The sequence below is a fragment of the Dipodomys merriami genome, unplaced genomic scaffold (genome assembly GCF_024711535.1).
Source record: "Dipodomys merriami isolate MVZ:Mamm:240054 unplaced genomic scaffold, mDipMer1.0.p SCAF_174, whole genome shotgun sequence".
In the NCBI taxonomy this organism is placed as follows: Eukaryota; Metazoa; Chordata; class Mammalia; order Rodentia; family Heteromyidae; genus Dipodomys; species Dipodomys merriami.
The window spans coordinates 945015-967013 of NW_027203093.1; the positions used below are offsets into that span (position 1 = coordinate 945015).

General features: G+C 54.9%; 1 pseudogene; it reads right to left on the reverse strand.

Moving 5' to 3' along the window:
* Positions 1-2268: 2268 nt before the first annotated feature.
* Positions 2269-21999, reverse strand: part of LOC138829535 (t-SNARE domain-containing protein 1-like) — a 50881-nt pseudogene continuing 31150 nt past the window's right edge.

The following is a 21999-nucleotide window of genomic DNA, read 5'->3' on the forward strand; positions in this document are numbered from 1 at the left end:
GAGTCCTGTCAAACCAGGGCTCTAGGCAGCCCCTTGCTGGGCAGGCCTTCTTACCTACGGACAGTTACTCCGGGATGCCAGTCAATAGTGACCTTGCCACCCTCTTAGAAACTTCATTTCCCCGCATTCTCCACTCAGATGATGAGGATGGGGGCTCCCTGGGGACCGAGGGCACAGAGCACAGCTGTGAGGTGGGTGGTGTCATCTCTCAGCCAGCTGCAATGACACTGGTTCACCAAGGACACCCCTTCACAAGCTCCAATTCCAGGACTGCCTAGCCCAGGCACATGCTCCTTCCTTGGTCCAGCGTCCACACTCCCACCAGCTCCAGGTCTTAGGGCAGCCCTTGTACTCCTGGTCTCATTCCCCACCAACACATACACACACACACACACACACACACCAGCCCTTGTACTCCTGGTCTCATTCCCCACCAACACACACACACACACACACACACACACACACCCTGCGCACCCTCCACACTGCCCACAGCTGTCCAGCCATGCTCCTGCCTGCAGGGGCCCTGGCCTAGAGAGGAGAGGGCACAAAGGGACTGAGGGCAGGCAGAGCCAGGCTGGTTGTTGTCTGCAAGCAGAGAGCTCTGCTCCCCAGCCAGAGCAGACACAGTAGCCTGTCCTCCCCAGCCCTTCCTCTCTTTCCCTGCTCAGGACTCCAGTAGCGCTTCCCTCACCCGACTGCAAGCCCCAGACTGCAGCTAGCACCTCTGCCACAATCTCTTCAGGAGTTGTCCACTATCCTCATGCCTGCAACCTCCATGTGGGCCCCAGCTCTGCTGATTCCTGGTCACTGAAGTATGGACATCTGATTTAACTCAACTGAACTGAGTAGACATGACCTTCCTCATTTTCTTCCTGGCCTCTTGTGACCTGGTATGTAGGTGTGATGATGATAGTCCTATAGCCACCCTGGACCACAAGACCACAGAGCAGAGATGTGAGCCTACAGCCACACTGGACAAGAACCACAGAGAAGAGAGCGGAAGCCACGTGACTCTCAGCCTGCATGTTTCCTTCACATAAGAGCTAGAACTCAGCCTATCTTCTCCTAGACAAACTAGGCTGTTCTTTCAAATGCAGCTATGTGGAGTTTGGACTGTTTTTTTTTTTTTTTTCTGCGTATGTGGTGCTGAGGAATCGAACCCAGGGCCTCATACATGCAAGGCAAGCGCTCTACCACTGAGCCACCTTCCCAGCCCAGCTATGTGGAGTTTGAAGAGTAACCTTTGCCAGCATGCTTAGCATGTCCTGTAACACTGAGCTCTGGGGGGCCTCTTATCTGCTGTTGTCACGTCTGTATCCTACACGCCAGTACAGGGCTTAGCCCAGAGGAGGCGCCCAACATACCACAGGATCAACCAGGACCAGGGCTTAGTGTGTGATTAGGATCAGGGCTAAGTCTGTGACCATGATTAAGGCTCAGTCTGTAGTTAGGACCAGGGCTGGATGTGTGACCAGGGTTGAAGTTCAGTGTGGGACCACAGTTGGGTTTTACTAGTAAGTATCAGGCTTAAGTTTGTAACCAGGATCAAGACTAAGTATATATCTGAGATGAGGGCTCAGTGTGGGACCATGGATGGAGCTTAGTGGGGAGCCAGGGTTGGGAATCCATGACCAGGATCACGGCTCTGTGTGGGGCCAGGCTTGGGGTTCAGCCTGGAACTGGAGTAAGGCTAGGTCCAGACAGTTCCCATAATATAGAAAGTGCTCCCTGCCAGAGACAAACACCAACCACAAGGGGCATCTGTAGTGGACAAGAGCTCCAACTGGAGATTCACTAGGTCTTCCTGGAGGTGGTGGTGTTAAGCCGGTCCTGAGTTGTTCAGGACAGAGGCTGGTCTTCCCAAGGGTAGCAGGGAAGCACAAATCAGGGGCTGTGGGCCATCTGTTCCAGGGTGATGAGGCTAGAAGGCAAGCCCTCTGCAGAGGGCAGATGCAGCCTGACTATTAACATACCCAGGGTCTTTCCCAACCCAGACCTCTGGTGCTGCTTGTCCCAGGTGAAAAGGTCAAATAAGGAAAGCCCCTCTGACTTGCCTATGGGACTGTGGCCCTGGGCCCCACTGAGCTGGAGCCCTGCAGCTGCAGGGACTGGCATGCTACCCACTCAGGCCAGCACTTCAGACCCAGGGCTAGCCAAGGCCTCCAGCAGCCAGGCCTGGGCTCCCAAAGGAGGCACTCTTGTGTGGCTCCAGACTGTGCTGCCCAACAGGGGCAGGAGATGCGAGGGGCAGCCAGACCTGGCAGAGTCAAAGCAGGCGGCAGAAGGAAGAATCTGAAGCCAGGGAAGCCGATGACTCCCTGCTGGAGGTGAAGGCAGAGGCGGCCCACCGGAACAGGGAACATCCAGCTCATTTACTGTCATCGTCCTGAGCAGCACGGCTGCTTTCCTGTCACTTTGTGCTCATGTAAGAAAATGTCATTTGCAAGAAAAATCAATAGGTACAAAACAACATCCCACCCCCATACAGTGCTGAGTAATATATATACATAAATATATATGCATCTATTTACAACAGATATGAAATAGGAAAGAGATGGCTCCAGGCCCACAGACAGTTCCTTTGGGTCATAGTGAAGCACGTAGCCCAGGTCCTCTGGGTCTGTACACCCACACAGAGGACAGGGCTTTCAAGATAGCTATTCCATACTCTTCTTGGCAGCTGGCCAAGCAGTCGCTTCCAGGATCCAAGGCCAGGGGGGCCCCAGTGTCTCCCCCTCCCCCAGCCAGCCTGCCTGTAGGGCTCTGGCCCCAGCGCCCAGCGGGCTGTGGCAGCTGCGGTGGGCTCCCTGTGACTGCCCCTCAGCCCCTTCACGTCCCTGGGTAAGCCAGGGCCCCACGGGCTGGTGCTCCAAGGCACCCACCTGCAGGGTGCCATAGCCACACACAGGCCAGAGAGGGAGGAGCTCCCCACCACTAGGTGTGCCATCCTCAGCCTCCCGGCTCCTGGAGGCCCAGACTCCCCTCTTCTCCCCCAAGAGGGGTTGGAGCTCTTATCGCCATCCTCTGCTCTACCCCATCAGTACCCCAAGGTCAGCCCTACACCTCTTCTTCTACCTTCAGGATCATTCCTGAGAAGACTTCCAGGCCTGGGGGGAGATGCCGCAGAGCCTCTGGTGGATCTGTGGGCCACACAGACAGCAGAGGTGCTGTCTGGGGCTGAGCATGAAGCTTCCTGAGCTGAGGGCCCTGTCACCAGCCGCCCCAGGGTTTGGTTGAGAGCCTCGAGGCCACCGGCCAGCCTCTGGCTCTGCCCAGCCAGCTGCTGCAGCAGCTGGTTCTGCTTGGCCATCAGCGTGCTCTGCTGTGACCAGGAAGCCAACAGGGTACCCCACTGCCCATGCGCGTCCAGCAGCCATTGCTCGAAAGCCGATGCCTCCGGTGGTGTCACAGGGGTCCTCCCAGAGGGTGAGGGCCCGAAGGTCCCCAAGAGCGTGGCCACAGGGGCTGCCGTGGCTGGAGAGGAGGCAGGCGGGGAGGGTGAGGAGGCAGGCACATGGGTGACTCCGTGGAAGTCCAGGCTATCAGGTTCGGGTGGGCGGGGCCCATCCAGGGTTCGCAGAGGTAGCCACAAGCAGGTGGGGGCCTCATCCTCCTGGTCAGCTGGCAGGAAGACAGGAAGCTGTCAGACCGAGCAGGCCAGGGACAGGGACTGGGGGGGGTCTCAGCACTGAAGCTGGTCAGGGCACGGTCTGCAGTGAGAGTGGTGCACACCTGGCAGGTGAGGCAGCTACATTCCATAATGCAAAGCAGTGCTCTCCAGCAATGCCAGAACAGCACCGTCCCAGACTCACCTACCCATCTTCTAGGGGCCTGTGCAGCCCTCCTCTTGTCCACTCATCTTCCTGTGTCCACCCATCCACTTCTGTGTTCCCCCTCTTTGTGTCTCCCTTCTCCCCATGTGTCTCCCCACCTGTTCACCAATGGTCCAGATCACTTTGATGTACCCATCTTCCTTCTGTCCAGCCATCTACCCACTGTCCATCTATTTAGCCATTTATGCATGCCCATGGTCCACCACCTGAATCTGTTCTTCTGTCCCCTTCTAGTCACTTATGCATTCATCCACCCACCCATCCCACTGCCCGTCATCTGTCCGTGTGTCCCAAGAGACGGCTCAGGAGGAGCAGGGGCCAGCTTCTTTAGGGAAGCAGGAAAAGTCCCACTGAAGAAACCCTGAGAACACAGGCTCTCTGATCAGCTCTTGGTCTCCACAGCTATGTGGCCCCAGGTAAAGCCCTTTTCTCCTCAACCCTCTAATTCCTAATCTACAAACAAAAGGCTGGGCCACAGCTTCCTAAGTGTGGGGTTTCTCTGGGTGTGACAAGTCCTGACCGACCCAGGAAAGGTCAGACTGGGGGGAACACGACACAGGGGTGACCTTTGGAGGTTTGCTCTTGCTCTGGCTAGTGTATGGCTTGAGGACCCAACACATTAGTCTCACTGGTAGCCTCCATTTTCCACTCCAGAGGCATAGGCCAATTTTGGGGAAAGGCCTGGCTGCCACCCCCATAATCAGAAGGAGCCCTGTGTGGGTTTCAGCTTGCCTCTGCCCCACCCCGTCAATGAGTCCTTGGACTGGTCTGGAATCCACCAGCTGTCATGACAGGCTATTGATGGCAACCCTGACCTTGAGTCTGTCACTGACAGAAAAGGTACAAACATCAGTGCTCTCAGCCTCCACTGCTCATGCCCTCACACACGTTCTTGGTGAAAGCCAGCCTGGGTCTGTGGCCACCCACCCCAACATGAGATCCACCTTGTCTAGGCCTGAGCTTTTTCCGATTGGTCTACTCTGCTCTCAGGCCAGCTCTTTTCCCTTGCTTCCCAGGGCAACCTAGGGACCCCTCCAAGCACGATGGCTACTCCTGTCTTCTAGGCACAGCTTAACACAGACGTCCACACGCTAGGCCCAGCTGGCTTCTGTATCCTCACCTTGCCCCCAGTAGAGTGCATACTCTTGTGGGCAAGCCCTCCCTGCCCTGGCTGGCCCAGGGCATCTTCTAGCCCCCATTAGCCTCACTCAGCACACTGGATGTTCACTCTGCCTGACTTCTAGGACATACAGACTGAGTCAGGGCCAGGTCAAAGCAAAGGGTCACGATGAATCAGACCTCTTCACACCAGGCCAATGTCCTAAACTGGCACAGGCAAAGTCAAGCCTTTCATGGCGGCCACAGGTCAACAGGAGGTTAGCAGATGACTCTCAAGACTACTGAGTCCAATACAGCCTAAAAGCCAACCTCCTACCCCAACTGCACTCCAAGTGCAGTTCCTGCACAGCCTCCGGCCCAGGTGAACACACTAGCCCCTGCAAGCAGCAGGTGAAACGGGAGAGACTGGCATACCCAGCAGACCTCCAGAGACACAGACACAGGACACCCCAGGGGTATCCTGGGGTGGCACAGCCAGTGAGGGCCACATGCTCAAGTCTCAGGAAGCCCAGCCATGCAGGGAGACCGATCCCCAGACTCTGCTAGTCCACCTCCACCGTGCAACTGCTTCACGGGCCCAGAAGTTAGGAACCAAAGGGAGGGGACAGCCAAGTACAGATAGAGAGCACCTGGCACCAGCCACATGGGCACCCCAGATCATGTTGCAGGCTCCTCTCCAACCACCTGCAGGGCTTGAGGGACAAAGGGACATGAGGTAGCTGGCAGAGCATGCACATACTATCTTGCTTGGTGCTGGCAGTCCATTCAGGGAGCAGCCTTGGTGCTGTCGAAGATCCCAGCCCACAGAAGATGGCCACATAGTAGACCAGCTATTCTGGCCCTAATGATATCACCAAAGTTGGTCCCAATGCATCTGGTGGGTTTTGTATTTATATCAATGGGGTCCCTGAAGACTCTCCTAAGCCTCAGCCCAGGGTCCACACAGCGGTCTCCTGGGACTCTAATACTTCCAGAGTCCCACTTGGGGAGCAGGCACTGGCAGTGGCCAGCACAGTCCACCTAGGGATGGGCTGGGGGGGGAGCCCACTTACTTTGCAGGGTTTCTACAGCCTGGCCCTCGCCTTGGGGTGCTGGTGCTGAAAAGGTCTCGGCCACTGTGTGTGAGGACGAGGTCAGGGGCTGGGCTCTTGACAGCTTCCTGCACACAGCCCCTCGCAGGTCTCGCACTTGTGCTTGAGGTCACTCAGATCCCGGTGACAGTAGCCCAGCGCGTTCACGGCCTGCGGGATCCTGCTCCACACTCGGTGCATGTCCTGCAGCGCCCCACACAGCAGCGGACAGTGACAGGCCACCCTCTGCACCAGCACCTCGGTCTCCTTGCGCGTCTTGGTGCGGGAGTGGGAACCTGGCAGCAGGCCTGCCTCAGCCATCGCAGAGCTGGAGCTTGGCCTGCTTGGGGCCTTCTTGCTGTTGGACCCTGGAAAGGCACCAGAAGCAGAGCAGTGGGCAAAGCTGTGGGAACACGCCAAGACCCTCACAACAGCCCATGCTGACTGGAGCCACACCATTCTCCAAGCTCTGCCTGCCTGGTCTCCAGCGGCTTGCCTGAGTATTCCTGTGGCAGGTCAGCCCTAATTAGTCCCTCTTCCCACTGGGAGGCAGTCCGTCACGGGGACATCTGGGGTGGACAAGCCATTGTGCATGCTGCACATTCCATCTGTCAGGCAGTCTCAAGTGGCAAAGGCATCAGCCGCTACCTTGAGAATCAACAGCAAGTGAGGGGCAGGATGAGGACAAGGTAAGTTTTAGGGAGGGAGGGCTGTCACATGGAACCGGCCTTGGTGGAAGCCTGTTTCTGGAGGGGAAGTGGGGACGGGCTAGCCTTGGGCTATTTGGAAGCACCCCCTCAGGAGCCTGGCTCAAGCCCCACCACCTAGGGGAGCAGCGAAATGGGGGAGAATGCTCAGGATACTCAGCTCCCAGCTAGAGGCAGAGGCTGGTCCCACACATAGGCACAGATAAGGCACAGGCGTGGCTGGGCAGCTGAGACCAGGATCCCAGTCGGAAAGTGGCCAGCTCAGGCTTGTACCCTGGGCAATGGCAGCAAGGAACAAGCCAGGCTGAGTAGGCTGGCACCTTTGGGACAAGGGGATGTGCCTGTGCGCCTAGGCTCCTCCAAGGCCCACTGCCACAGGAGGGGGGCAGTGGCACGGCAGGAGAGAGGACACCACTAGTATCATTGCAGTGCCTGGCTAAGTAAGAAGATACGACACGTGATGTCCAAGCCAGACTTGCCCTCAAAGGAAATAGTCAGCGTTCGGAGACCCTCACTTTGTTTGCCTAGTACCCTACACCTAACTTGCTAGGTGGGTTATCAAGACTGGGTTAAAACCATCCTATCTCCTCATTGTACCAATACTGGTGGTCAGCTCATGGCCAACCCTACGTGGTGAAGTAGGGGAGGTCGCAGGAGATACACAGAGAGGTAGAGGCAGGCTGGATCCACCTCTTCTCCCCAAAGCCAGCCGTGGGTACCAAGGTAAGCCAAGTAGGCAGGCCAAGGAAGGGGCAGGTCTGAGCAGTGACACCTGGCTGCTCTGGCCTGTGTTCCCTCTTCCAGGAAAGGCCTATCTCTGCAGTGAGTGAGGATGGTGTCACTTGGGCCTTCAGTCTCTCCTGCTTCCTACTATCCAAGGCAAGGCAACCCAGCGCCCTAGCGGAACCAAGTAGGTTTCCTTGAGCTACAAACCTGCGGCCCCTGTTCTACTCACACCAGGGCCACAAGGGCTCTTCATGTCACAGGGCCCACCCTGGGGAAGGGACTGATCCTGCCTCCCACGTCCCCAGGACTTTCAAGGCTGTTCAGGGAGGGGAAGGAGTTTTCAAGACACCCTTCCTTGGACAGGCTTTGGCTCCCCAACCACCATCCCCACTTACCTGCCTACATGGGCACACGCATTCCCTAGGGCCAAAGAGACCCAGAACCACCATGACAGCACCAGACTCCCAGCGGCCCAGGCTCTATCAGCTTACATCCCCAGGGCGATAGCTGCAGTCACACCCCTTCCCTAACTAGGGCAGCAGGCCCTCACTGTGGAGTGGGGTCTCTGGGCATAGCAAGGCCCAGAGTGGACCATGTGGTGACTGCAGGACTGGAAGGTGGAGAGTGGGCACGAGGCCCCACCCTGCCCATGTCCAGGTGGCTCCACCAGGCACCTCCCAATGGCCGGTGGCCAGAGTCAAGCAGGTACTCACCAATGGCATCTCCTTGCTCTGGCACCATGGAGCCCAAGTCCCCAATGACTTGCTTCACGTCCAGCAAGCCACTCTGCAGAAACAGGACAAGCCATGTTAGGAGCAGGGGCATGTGCAAAGGGAAGCCCAGAGCCTGATGTCCCTTAGAGTCTACCTGGTCTGCCCCTTCCTGTCATAGGAGCAAGCTGGGCCCAGAACAGGAAGGCAGGCAAGGAAGAAGATCTCATCAAAGGCAGAGCAAGATCTTAGTGCTCGGCACCTCCCCCAGGCCAAGCCCAAGACACTCAGCATGCAGGGACCACAGGCCCTTCCATGAGTGCAGAGGCGGCGGGAAGGGCAGCCCCATCTAGGACACGACGTCCTCGACACTGGTGGGCCCAGCAGGGAAGCCAGAGCTCATCCAGAGAGGAACAGTCTGCCCGCACCATCTGCATGCCGCCACGATGGCGCGTCATGCTGCTCTCTCACCTCTTCCAACCCCACCTGTCCAACTTTATTCTAACTCCTTTTTCCAGCAAAGTGGCCAAGATGGTCGTGAAAACCACGTGCTAGGGCTGTGCCAAGGGCCAGGCACATACTGTCACCTTCACACCTGAGGAGAGGTTGAGGCACCCATGGGACAGAAGAGGACAAAGGAGGGATCAGGCCTTAGAGGTCCTGTGACCTCCCTGGCCTCTGGACACCTGGATCCTCCTGAGCACCACCGCAGATGTGCGCTCTTCTTCCTGCCTGCCATGAGATGCTGGGTGAGGCAGTGTCCTGAAGCCAGGTCTGCTCACTTAACCATCCACAGGTACCAACCTTGCCAAGTCTCACATGGCGCCTGGTGTATTACTGAGTTCAAGCCCAGGCTGGGGTAGCTCTTCATGTCTGCTGAGTCGGGCCGCTGCCCCAGCACACCCGCCCTCTTGGAGCTCATCATGGAGCTGAGATTGATTTCCGCAAGGGTCATTTCACCCCACTGCAAAATATTACAGGGAAATTCATTTTCTTTTTAGGAGTGTTCTGGGAAATGAAGCAATTAGCATGATCTTAAACCGACATGTTCTATCAATTGCAATTCAATTACTGGGCTTAAATATGGTGAGTCGTGATGGCTCAGGGAGTAGCTGTGGCCAGGAAGGAGGTGTGTGGGGCTGGGGGCTCAGCTCAGCTCCAGTCTACCTAGCATAGCACAATGGGGCAACAGAGAGAATGACTGGCACTAGCCTGGGCAGTTTCTAGGCTCCTGTTTCCTCCACCTGTGCTAAGAGTGAGGTCCCTGGCTCATGATCCACCCAAAGATGGACATATCAAGGTCACAAGCCAAAAGCTTCTGGCTCAGTTCAGTCTCAGACCCATTGGCCCCAACTCCACAGACTTCCAGGTTACCGATCCAAACCTATCAGAGGAGATATTTCTATCCTCTGGCTTTTTTTTTTCTTCTGGTATTGGGGTTTGAATTCAGAGCCTTTTGGGCAGGCACTCAACCACTTGAGCCATTCTAGCAGCCTTTGTTTTCTTCATTATTTCTCAGATAGTCTGGTACGTTCTTGTCAAGGACAGCTTTGGACCCTGACCTTCCTACCTCTGCCTCCTGAGTACAGGCTCATAGAGGCATGCCATCACATCCAGTTTCTGGCTGAGATGTATCTCACTAAACTTTTTTTCTTGGCTGGCCTCTAACTGATCCTCCCTATCTCCACCTCTCAGGATGATTCTTGGAACTTAACTGCAGCTCTGGCGTGGAGACTTCCGTCCTTCTCGTTGGGATGCCACTCTCATACCACTGACTGTAGCACTGCTCGGGTGAGCCAGCTGTGGGTACTAGCGCAACGCCAGCCCCTGACCTCCAGCTCTCTGTGTGGGCTTCCCACACACAGACCCAGGATCCCCTGGCAAGATCATGGATCGATGCACATAAGCCATCTTGGACAAAGGGGAGTCGCAGTTGGAAAGAAAGAACACCCTGACCTTTTTAGGGGAGTGGAGAGGGGAAGTGGCCTTACTGCAGAGAACTTCCCTCCCCACAGACCCTGAGCAGGGTCAGTCTGGCCCCTCTCCTAGCTCACTGGGGCTGTGGGCAGGGTATGGACAGCCTGAGCTGTAGATGTCTCACGTCCAACTGACGCCCTTGCCTCTCCTATGGTTGTGCGGCCTCCAAGAGAGCTCCCAGCACTGCTGAACCACAGGCACCCCAGCCATACCAGCCATGTCTCAGTAGTGTCACAGCTGGGAGGTCAGAGAGAGCTCCTCCTGGGCTCCCATGACCTTGGGCGGCATGGGACAGGCTGGCCCTACCAACCACCCGGATGCATTCTACTGGAGCCAAGAATGGACCCTTTTTACACCATCACTCATGCTCCAGGGTTTCCTAGGGTTGTCCCATTCACCCTCGCCCCTAGAGCAGAGGGAGGATGAGGAGTGGCATGGGACCCTAAGTAGCATCAGCAGAACATCTGGGCAGGTGTCACAGGCCTGGGTCCTGGCCCTGGGCCTGTCACTGACAGTGGGAGGCAGACCCTGCCACAGCATGGGGATGTGGGGCTGGTCCACATAGTCACTGGACGCCTGGGTAGACCTCAGTTGCTGGTGGGTGCTAAGTCCCAGATACAGCAGATCCCATCTGGAGCCAGGGTGTCAGGTAGAGCAAGGCCAGCTTGCAGGCCCCAAGGCTCCCCTGGAGGAGCCCTCTGGACCAAGCACGCTGGCCACCACCCTTGAGACACAGGTGCTGCAGCTATGTGCCCTGGCGTGGGCAGAGAGGGAGCGAGGGAGACAGAAACATCTGAACTTAGTAAATGTTTAAATCATGCAATTATTTTCTGATTGCTTCTAAAACTAGAACTCATTAAATGCTCTCAGAGAATCTTCTTTTCATAGAACTTTCTCCTATAAGACACAATAAAAGCTCAGTGTGAGTGTGTGTGTGTGCGTGCATGTGGTGTTCCCTCTTCACTTTAAGGAGGAAGAGAAAATATCACCACTACATTTTTCTCTATCACACAATCTCTTTTTATAATTAAGCTCTTGGCAACCATTACCTACAAAGGAACTGTTCCAGTTAGTGAACAGCTGACTTGTATATTCATTCATTCGTTTGATTCTCCCTTTACCTGTGGTTAGCATGGGCCACATCAACCTCACCCTGAGTGGGGCTGGACACACCCACTGCCAAGTGGTTAGCGCAGCAGGGCCTCCAGGCCAGACCTTCCCAGACTTCCCCTTCCGAGAATCTCTACATCCAGTCCTGGGCCTTCCTGGGCCTGCCACGTAGCCATGGCAACAGAACAGTTAGTGTGTAGAAAGCCTGCACCTGGGTCAGGTGATAGACCTGCTGGGGAGCTCCCGCAAGTAAGATGGGCTTGGCGTGGGAGCCAGGTGCACACGACAGGCTGGCAGAGCAGCAACACAGTTCCAGCTCGGATAGCTGGATGGTACCCTGTGGGCCTGCCACACACAATGGCCGGGGCCCAGGGCCACGCCCACCTCCCCCACTGCCCAGGGGCAGGTGAGGGCTCCACCCACCACCGGAGTGCTATACCTCGTCAAGGCTAAGTGGCTGGATGCCTAGGCTGAGCTGTTTGTGCTATGAGTCTAGGGTAACCTTGGCTACATAAGCCTCACCTGATGTAGGGGCTGACTGAGAAGCAGCTATGAGAATATCACTGTTGGGGCAGCCCAATTCTAACCTCAGGCTGCCTGTGCTCATCCCCACCCGGCACACATGTGCTGTGTGACACTGGGTCTCGTCGCATCTTTGATAAAACCAGAACACGGGAGCACGCACTGGGCATGCCTCCACAAGGGGCTGGGAAAATGTGTATGAATAGCAGCAGCAGAGCCATTATTAAAATGGCCACTCCATGAGCCCACCTCTCCCTCCACCCTCTACCCACCCTGTTGCTCACCCACTCAACAGATACCCACAGCTACAAGAGACACATCACTACCTCCACAGGCTTCCATTCTAGGGGAGGGTTACCAAGCCGTGGGTGTGTAATAAGCCTCCAGTGGAGGAGGATCAAGGCTCCAGGTGAAGGGACAACTGCAGAAGTTGTCATGGCCTCTTGAGGAGGCCAGCAGCGGTAGAGGAAGGAGCACAGCCGGCTGCATCTCCCAGAGAGCCATACCAGTCCACCACATGCTCTTCCTGCAGAGCTATGGGACACACCTGGGACACACCTCCCCACGCACCCTCTCCTGGGCCTAGCCTGGCTTTGCCTCTGAGTAGACTGCAGTTTCCTCAGATACCTGAGCAGCAATCTAAGAAGTCTGAGCACATACAGCAGCCATGCTGTGGGGAAGCCCATGCTACAGGATGTGAACTGGTGGAGACAATCCAATAGACAGACCCTACTGGGTTCTTGTAGACCAGGCATCAGATGCAGAATAAGTAAGTGTCAGGGAGCTTCCAACCTCTAGTTGTCCAAGTCACCCTCAACTCAAGTCTTCCCACCTCAGGCCCCAGAAACTACAAAGTAGACACAAGCCAGCCCATGGAGTTGCCTTACAACTCCTAATCAGCACTCCTGACAAATGGCCCACCCAAGCATAAAGTGTGCAGGTCAGAGCAGGAGAATGCTCCAAGGGATACACCTGCACTCAAGTTGGAAAAAGACCCATGGGAGCCAACAATGTCAAGACCAAGCCCATCATGGAGGCTGGTCCGAGGGTCCTCAGGCTGAGTACAATCGTGACAGATCAGCTTGGAGCCCCAACCTACAGCTTCTCACTCAGCAATTAATTGGACCTGATCCCGGCAAGCCAAGATCTACCCCACTGTTTCTGGACCACTGACCCCTTACAAGCCAAGATGCCCTCCAAGAGCCTTTTTTCTTTTTTTTTGTCGGTCATGGGGCCTGAACTCTGGGCCTGGGTGCTATCCCTCAGCTCTTCAGCTCAAGGCTAGCGCTCTACCACTTGAGCGTGCCTCTTCTGGATTTTTCTGCTTATGTGGTGCTGATGAATTGAACCCAGGGCCTCATGCATGCAAGGCAAACATTCTACCACTGAGCCACCTTCCCGGCCCCCCTCCAATAGCCTTTTTTTGGGGGGGTCCGGTTGTGGACCTGAACTCTGGGCCTGGGCGCTGTCCCTCAGCTCTTCGGCTCAAGGCTAGCACTCTACCACTTGAGCCACAGCGCCACTTCCAGCTTTTTTCTTTTTGCTTATGTGGTGTTGAGGAATTGAACCCAGGGCCTCATGAATGCAAGGCAAGCACTCTTCCACTGAGCCATCTTCCCAGCCCCCCTCCAATAGCCTTTTGAGGATCCATTACATTGGCTGACTGACACATGAGCTGTCTAGGCTGGTAGGCCTTGAAGAAAGCATCATAGATCAGCCTACTTCACAGATGGAATGACTGAGGCAAGAAGCAATCTATGGGCAGCCTGCTACTTTACACAGAACTAGGATCTAAAGCCAGTCACTGCATCTCAAGCCTAGCCATTTGTCCCACAAAGATTCTGGGGAGGTGGAGACATTTGACTCACTGATTGACCACCCACTCTAAACCCTCCCACATCTGAGAGCTTTGGAATTTACATTCAGGAGCCACCAAGATTAGATCACTTTGTGGTCTGCCTCCAGGAGATACTCAGCTTGCAGAAAGGAAAAATGGCTGAAAGCCATGGGGCACACTTGGTCTATGTCAGTTACAACCCACCGGGGGCCCCTTTCCCTATCTGTCCACCCCACATCCCACATGTCCATTGATGCGTCCTCTCTGTTCTGGCAGGAAATATGAGCAATCTGGACCAACAAGGAACCAACCACATGGATACTCATGGTGGTCACTTCCACTCTCATGGCTGGGCTTGCTGGGCCCTCCCTCCATCTTCCATCTCCAGAGCTGCTGTCACCAAGACCTGCTGCACACTGGGGGAGGGTTCTGAAAGGCTAATAACAATTTGTGCCCTGTTTTTCCCATTTTCAAAGACCAAAGGGAGTGAATGATACAGGGAGAGGAGCATTTGTGGCAAATGCCTTCGCAGGCTCCCACTCCATTGCTTCTTCCAGAGCTGGCTGCACACTGGCATGAGGGAGGATCCATGTCTTCTGCACAGCCCCCACAGCGGAGGAGGAAGCCAAGGCTGTAAAGGCAGGACTGCTCATGTCTACCCAAGGCCCCAGCCAAGCCCAGTACAGATGGGCTAAGAGAGAACTGTGTTGAGACAAGCCCAGGCCTGGATTGAGGATCCTGTGGGCTGTACACAGACTGAGACCCTCAAGTGAATTCGGTATGGCCCTGCATTGGCCTCAGGCTGGCTCCATCCTGCACTGGACAACTGTAACAGCCTTTGCCTGGGCCCCCTTAGCCCTGGGAAAGCCATTGGCTCTGTTCACATTCACCAAGCAGAACCAGAGAGCACTGCCCAGGGCCCCAGGCTGCCATGTAGGAGTCCTACTGAAGAAAGGGGTAGCAGTGGAGACCACCTAGGCCTCTGCTCTGTGGAACTTCATCCTGGGACCACTGCAGTGCAGCTCATGTGCTCACAAGGTGTCTGCCTGACACTATCCATCCTGAGTATTTCAGGAGACTGAAAGTGACCCCGGGTGGTCGGTTCCATCCTGGGAACACTCACAGGCTCAGGATGAGGGACTCCCTTCCCCAAAGAACAGTAGGGAACCCTATGACCAGCCTACTGTCCCTGCTGAGCCATCGTGAGTCCAGAAGTGAACAGTCACAGTGCTGGATTCACCCTGGCCTGCATGCTGCCTCCCCTGGCCACTGGCCCCCATAATCAAGTGTCACAAGAGCGGTCTCTGTGGCGGCACATGCTCCTATTCCCATTACCTTCCTGCAGCCCTGCTGTGAGCCTCTTCCAGCCCCCAGGGACAGGTCAAGCCTGTGCTCTCCAGGACTGTCCTTGGAGGCTGGATTTGAGAGCTCCAGGGGGGTAGACTTGTGGCCTCTCCTGGGTCTCCCAGGGTCCTAGCCACACATTTGCTCCCCTGGGGAGACCCTACTGTGCCAACAGAGGACCTAACACCTGTGTGTGCTGAGCTGTTCTCTGAAACAACCATCCAGCCAGACACAGCTCCCAGCAGTCTCCCACCAGGATGCTGGGACCCACGTGGCATCCCTTTCAGCAGCTTAAGGACAGGACAGCTCCTGGAGGCAGGCAGTACTGGGAAGCAGTCCTGAGAAATAAGCACCCCTCCACCAGACAGAGGTGGGAAGACAGCAATCAGGCTGGGGTGAGGGATAGGGGCTTGATTTCAATTCTCAGTGGTACATACCTCCTTCCAGGCCTGCTGGCTGATCATTTGGGAAGTATGGGATGTCTTCGCTTTCTGTAAGGGTCCACTCTAAGGGCCATTTGCACTAGAAGCCCAGCTTCTGGGTGACTGAGGGCAGGCAGGCCCAGCACCTTTTAAATAAGGAGGCCCAGAGGGAAGGAAAGGCACACTTTTGGTCATATACACTCAGGTCCTACAGCCAGCAGAGCCATGTCCTGCCAACAAACTGTGTTCTGCGCACTGCACGGCACTCACTTTCATATGTGCACCCCTCACCCACATTCTGTAGCTGCACAGCTCTCAGCTAGCAGTATGACAGACCTGCGAGTCTTGAGAAGCCACAAGCAAGGTACATGCAGTCCCCACACCCACGACTGGCTCCAACAGCTCATCCCGACACCTGCTGTAAACAGTACTAAATTGCAGGTTCAGCCATGTGCAGTTTGCTCAACGACCAGAAAACCATCCGCTGGCTCCAAGACTCCAGGCTCTCCCCAAAGACACCTGACAGCCAGACAGGGCAGTTCAGTCAGCCCAGGCCAGGGCTGAGTGCACTACAGCAGGCTGACTCTCCGGGTCCCACAGTCCCCAGCCAGCACCCCCCACTCACTGCGTCCACCCACACAGCCTCATCTCCACCTGAAGGATGGCTTCCAGGTTCTCCTCTGTGATGTCTGGAGGCAGCTCTTACTCCTGGCCCTGCTACCTGCTATGACCTCCACTGGAGGTCTTCTCATTGTTGGCCAGCTCCACAAAAGTAGCCTGGAGGCTCTGCTGAGGATGCAAACAGGACATTACTACCCACACCCTTGGATCATCCTGGACCCCAGGCCTGGTCTGTCTTCTTCCCTAGCCCCAGCAGGCCATCTCTGCCCACAGCTCAGGGTGAGCAGGTGAGGCTCAGGGCACACCTGACCTGGGCACCAGGTGGTAAGGCCTGGGAGCTAGTGTGCCCAAGCTCTCATCCACAGTGCTGCAGGGAAGAGACTGGATCACAAGGCTGCTATTTGCACTGATAGAGATGTGGATGCTGGATCCCTGCCCTAAGGCCCATATCTCCATCCCAGGCCTGGCTAAAGGAAGAACCCAGCAGGCTTCAATGGTCATGCCCTCAAGCCAGGACTGCCATGTCCTGGGCTAACTTGGAGCCCAGGGACACAGCCCCAAGCTCAGGTACACACATCCCACATTCCCAGCCCCTGAGGAGCACAGCTTTTGTGAGCCCCCAGGACCATGTCATAGGCACAGAAGTCCACCTTCATATTTGGAGGCTGTGGACCCACCACAGGCCCGGATAAGGAGCTGGGCACAGACCCAGCTGCAGCTACTGGCAAAGGCTCAGAAGTAAGCCTGGAATCATGTAGCAGGGCAGGTACCACTGGGGAGGGGCTTCAGGGAGTTTTCAACTTGCTTTTATTCTTTCACTGAGCTCTTAAACTCACATTTTTTAATTCAATAAAAGTGTGCACTTTCTCTCCTGAACCCCATTTGCTCTCTAGTGGGACAACTTGGCATAGTTTTGTGACTCTTCAAGGAGTAAGCAGGAAGAACAGCTAAACATCAATCTGGTCCTGTGCACTGGACAAATGCGTAAGGATTCTCTGCCAGCCTCCTAAGTTCATCCCAAGTGTAGAGGCCATGTCTGGGTCTCTGACCTTCTTCCCTTCACTTGGACCCCACCAACCCTAGCTAGGAATTAGCCCTGCCCTGCCAAAGACAGCTCCCTGACATGGGTGCTGGACAGTCAGAGGGGTATAGCTACTAGCCAGCTCATGCACCCCAGGCCCTCAGCTATTACTGGCCCCCAATGTAGGTGACTGGAAATGGAAGCTGAAAGACAAAACTAGAATTCCACCCAGAACTGGCCTCTGACACACCCCCTCTCCTTTTACCTCCCTCTCCCCCAGTCTGCTGATGGCTGGGACCTATCCCAGACACCTGCAAGGGGACTGGAGAAACTGTAGCCTGATTATATTCTGCCTTTTTCTCATTACAGGAAGATTCTGTGTATGCCTAAACAAAGGCCACCTTGCACCCCAGGGCAGCTCATGTTGGCTGTGTGCGAAGTGCTGGCCAATCCTATGCCGGAGGAAGTGTCTACAGGCAACCATGTCTTTTGTGCTGCAATCAAGTCCCACCTGGCCTTCCCATGCCCCTGCACCGAGGACGGTGCATTAACAGTCGGGGCCCAGGAGGCTCAGTTAGGAAGACAAAGTCCGCTTCAGCACTCATAGGAGGCCCTTCTGTCAGCAGAACAGTGAAGGGCAAGACTCTGGAATGCAAGTGGAAAGACGGAGCTTTAGCGGTCTGCCTCCCTCACCTTCCTTTCTGGCACACTTAGGGGGAACTCAGGGTGCTCTGTGGCGGCAGTGGGAGGCTAGGTGGGAACCCAAGTGCTCCTGGACCCAAGCTGAGCCCTGCTTCTCCTGTCCTGGGGAGAAACCACATTGAGGGGCACATGGGGCTGTGCAGCTGCAGCCTCCTGCGAATGAGTCCCCACGGCCTGCCTGAGGATCTGATGGTGGAGCCGCAGAAAGACTGGCACATCAGCCACTCCACACATTCCCCAGGACCCACAGGTGAGGTGGCCACTCTCACCTAGACAGGAACGGTGGAGCTGCCCTCACCATTTCCTTTCCCACGCACCCGGTGAACATGGGGAAGTCACAGAGGCCTTCACATAAATAAATACGTGGATAGATGAATATAAAAGATCTAAGAAATCTGTTGACAAGCTCTTCTTGTCCAAGTCAGTAATTATCGCCTCCATTCCCTTTCCTGTGGGTGGAGGAAGTGTGCAGGGCCCTGCAGGTGGGGGAGGAAGGCACTGGCCCTGGGCCAGGCCCCACTCTACAGTGCCTCCTGCATTGCACTCTTCCTGAGCTTTCTGGGCATCTAGAAAGACCTGCCCAGCTGGGGAGGTCAGGAGGAGGCGGGGGGGGGGGAAGGGGGGCGGTGGCATGAGAGGGAGGGTGGCACGGGAAGGGAAGGTCCTGCCTCAGCACAGGCTCCTGTTCTGAGATCTGACCTTGATGACATGTGACCTCTTCCTTCACATGGGAAGAGGTTCTCTCTGACACTCGAGGTCTGTGACTGGCAATCACCACACACCACACCACGCACCATGCTGCCTGACCTTTCTTGTCTGCCAAGCTCCACAGGAACCTGATCTTACATGTACCAGCCTCTCATCTAAGATGTGACCTCCTAGCCATGCGATCGAGCTGAGCCACCATACCCACTTCGGCCACACCGAACTGCCACCATCATGTAAGAGAGAGACCTCAATGAAAGGCTGAGATACAGTAGAGAAGGGGGGAGCCCAGTGAAGGCACGAGACCCTGACTGCCACCCCAGCACTGGCGGTGCTCCGCTCTCAGCAGTAGGCCTACCACAGTCCAACTGAAGCCTGTCAACCTCCCAGTCCTGGCCTGGGACACACCTGGGCCAGCTTCTGAAACAGTCCAGGTGAATGCAATCAGACCACCTGGAAGCCTCTTCTCTACTGTTAGGAGGTCAGGAGAGCTGGAAGAATGGGGGTGCATTCCTACTACCACTATGCTAGGTGAAGATGGGTTATAGGATGACCTGTGTGACGTCACCATGAGCTAAACAGAAGGTTCTGGCCACTCATGCTGATTACAAGGGACCAGAGCCATCAGCACCACTGATGAGAAGCTGGGAGGAGAGGAAGGAGAGGCTACAAGTGGATGAAGCCAGTCTTCAGGGCAAGGAAACATGAGCTGGGGTCAGCCTCACTTGCACAGCCCCTCCCTCCCTGCAGCACTCGACGACAGAAAGTTTCACAGTGGAGGATCTCCCAGCCCTCTTGTGAGGCTGACAAAGCCCTCCTTTATTCTGCCCACAAAGGCCCAGTTTGGGTCTTGAGCTCTGAAGCCCGGATTGAGGATTTGCTGGCCAGGTGCTGGGGCAGAGCTTGGGCCTGTGATGGCTTTCCAGCAAGAGCCCGACAAAGGCGGCTTTCTCCTCCAGGGCAGAATCTGGGTCCTGTGTAGTAGGAAGCAATGTGTCCTACAGTGTGACCACTGGGAAGGAGCTGCACACGTCTGGTTTCCCGTGAGAAGACACAAGGCTGGGGTGGGCGTTTGCTTGCATGTAGGGATAATGATGCTCACCCTCTGCCCAGGGGAAGCAGGGAGACACACAGCTAGGGAGCATCTAGGGCTCTGGGAAATGGGGCACTTTCTCATGCACTCTGACCCCGGAGGAGAGAGTAAAGCCAAGGTGCCAGCCACTCCCTTGCTTGGGAACATCAGTTGGCCATCAATTCCTCCAAGTGACACCCGACTGTTTATTAGAGACGGAAGTTTCTGTCAAAGCTATTGCAATCCTTCCCCAAGAACCACAGTAAATAAGAGGGAGCAGGAGGCCCAGGAACAAGGCACAACTCTTTTCTGTCTCCCAGACATGAAGCCATGACAAGGGGCTTCCAGCCAGCCTGTGGTGATGAGCACATGTAACCGCCATGGCCTGGGGACAATGAAGCTCTGGCAGGAATCAGTGCCAAGTTAACCAACAGTGGCACAAAACCAGACCCATGACCTGCTGCTGTGCTTTGTTCCCAACCCAGCCACTGCTCTGCCTGAGACAGTGAGCAGCATCGGCTGCTGCTCACTAGCTAAGGTGGCCAGGGTTTGAGGCTGACCTCATAGGCAGCGTCTCACCATGGCCAAAGTTTCCAACTCTACCCAGCCTGTGCCGCTCATACCCACTCCCAACTCTCAGCTCAGGGAGAGCAGGGGTTGACAGGTGCCCTTCCCTCTATTCTACGGCAAGACTAATCTGGCAGCAAGCCTTTTGTTGAGCAAGGCCAAGTATCAATCACAGCTTCTGAAATTCCTGGAAATAAACTAACCTTTTATAATTTCAGGAGCACCTCTGATGGTCTCCTTCCTGTGAAAATACCCCACACCTATGGGTCAGCAAGTAGCTGCTGAGTGTCAGCCTGTGTTGTACAATAGACATTTCTAGTATATCACCTTAACAATAAAAGTATGTACATATATGTGGGGTTTATATATTAATGCATTACAATGTATCCTATAAATGTAAGCAATTCCTATTTGTCAACTGAAAGTGAAAGCATTTTTTTTTAAGATTAAAAACAAAATAAGAAGGTACTTCCAGACCAGCCACAGCAAGCCATACAGAGGTCTCCCTCAGCCCTGATCCTGACCTAGCCCCTGGCTTCCAAGGCTCCCCACCTGGCCTGACCTTGACTTCTACAGAATGGAATCTCAGGTATAGTCAGATTGGTTCCTCCTTTCTTGACTCAGGCACGCTACCCTGGCAAACCCCAACAGCCACAGTTCATTTTTTGGTGGCTGCCATCTCTTACAGTATCAATTCAGCATGAGTGTTTTCTCCACTCTGTGATAGGCTGGCGGTGTACCCAGGTTTGGGTACCACATGTGCTATGAGTACTCTCACATGTGACCTATGGTGGACACACACGTGCTTTTCTTTGGGTATAAATCCAAAAGCAAAGCAAGAAAATGCTAGGCCTGGGCCTCTTGCATTCCAAATCAGGGGTACCTTGTACACACTGACCAGCAGTGCCTGAGAACCTGAACATCTTCGGACACTTCTAGTCAGGCTCATGTAGTTAATTTTGGGTATGAGACTGTGTGGTGATGTCTCATCATGGGCACACTTTCCCTTTTTCTAACAGCTAGGGTGATTGAGAACAAGTTCACATACTCAATAGTCACTTGGGAATCCTTCTGGGGAATAGAGATCTTTATGTGTTGTAGACCTAAGTCTTTTTCAGATACATGTTGTCTAGCCATTCTCTTGCTCTGTGGGTTGCCTTTTAGCTCTTAAACTTATGTTGCCCATCTATCTTACTCTCTGAAGTCGGTACTTCCTTGTCTGTACAAGAAAAGCAGATGCCCAGGTGCTTCCTTTGGTGGGCTCCCGGAGAACCTTCCACATGAGGGCTGTGATCCTCAGGAAATGGTTCTGTGCACAGGTGGGTTCCATTTCATTAAGGATCTCTTTCTTCAGTTCAACTATGCAAGTGGCCTAACATCAAGCCCTGGATAAAGTAAGTGGTCTCCACTGCATCCAGACTCCATACCACACCCTGTGACCCCTCCACACCAATTTCACACCTTGTAGTGTCTGAAGGTATGATGTCTCCACTTCTGGTCTTCAAAATCACCGCTGCTATTCTGGGTCTTCTATATTTCCACACACATGTTAACATTACCTAGGCATGCAGTGACACCGCAAAGCCTCCACCCTGCCCGACAGGATCTGTGCACCAGCAGTTGAGAACTGAGCACTCTTTAAACTTGGTGTCCCCTCCATTCTTTAGTTCTTCCCTGTCTCTCAGAAAGGATTTGTCATTCTCCATGCAGAGGCCTTAAGCAGCCACTCACCAAGTTCTTACTTATGATGCTACTAAAATAGTGTCACTTTAAGAAAATGGAAAACAGTCTCTGGCTGTGTTGCCCAGGACAGTCTCAACTTCTGAGCTCAAGTGATCACCTCTGTCTGCTTCCCAAGTAGCTAGGACTGCACACACTTCACCACAGCTGGCTAGAATGGCAGTACTTCCAAGCAGACACTGTTTTCCTTC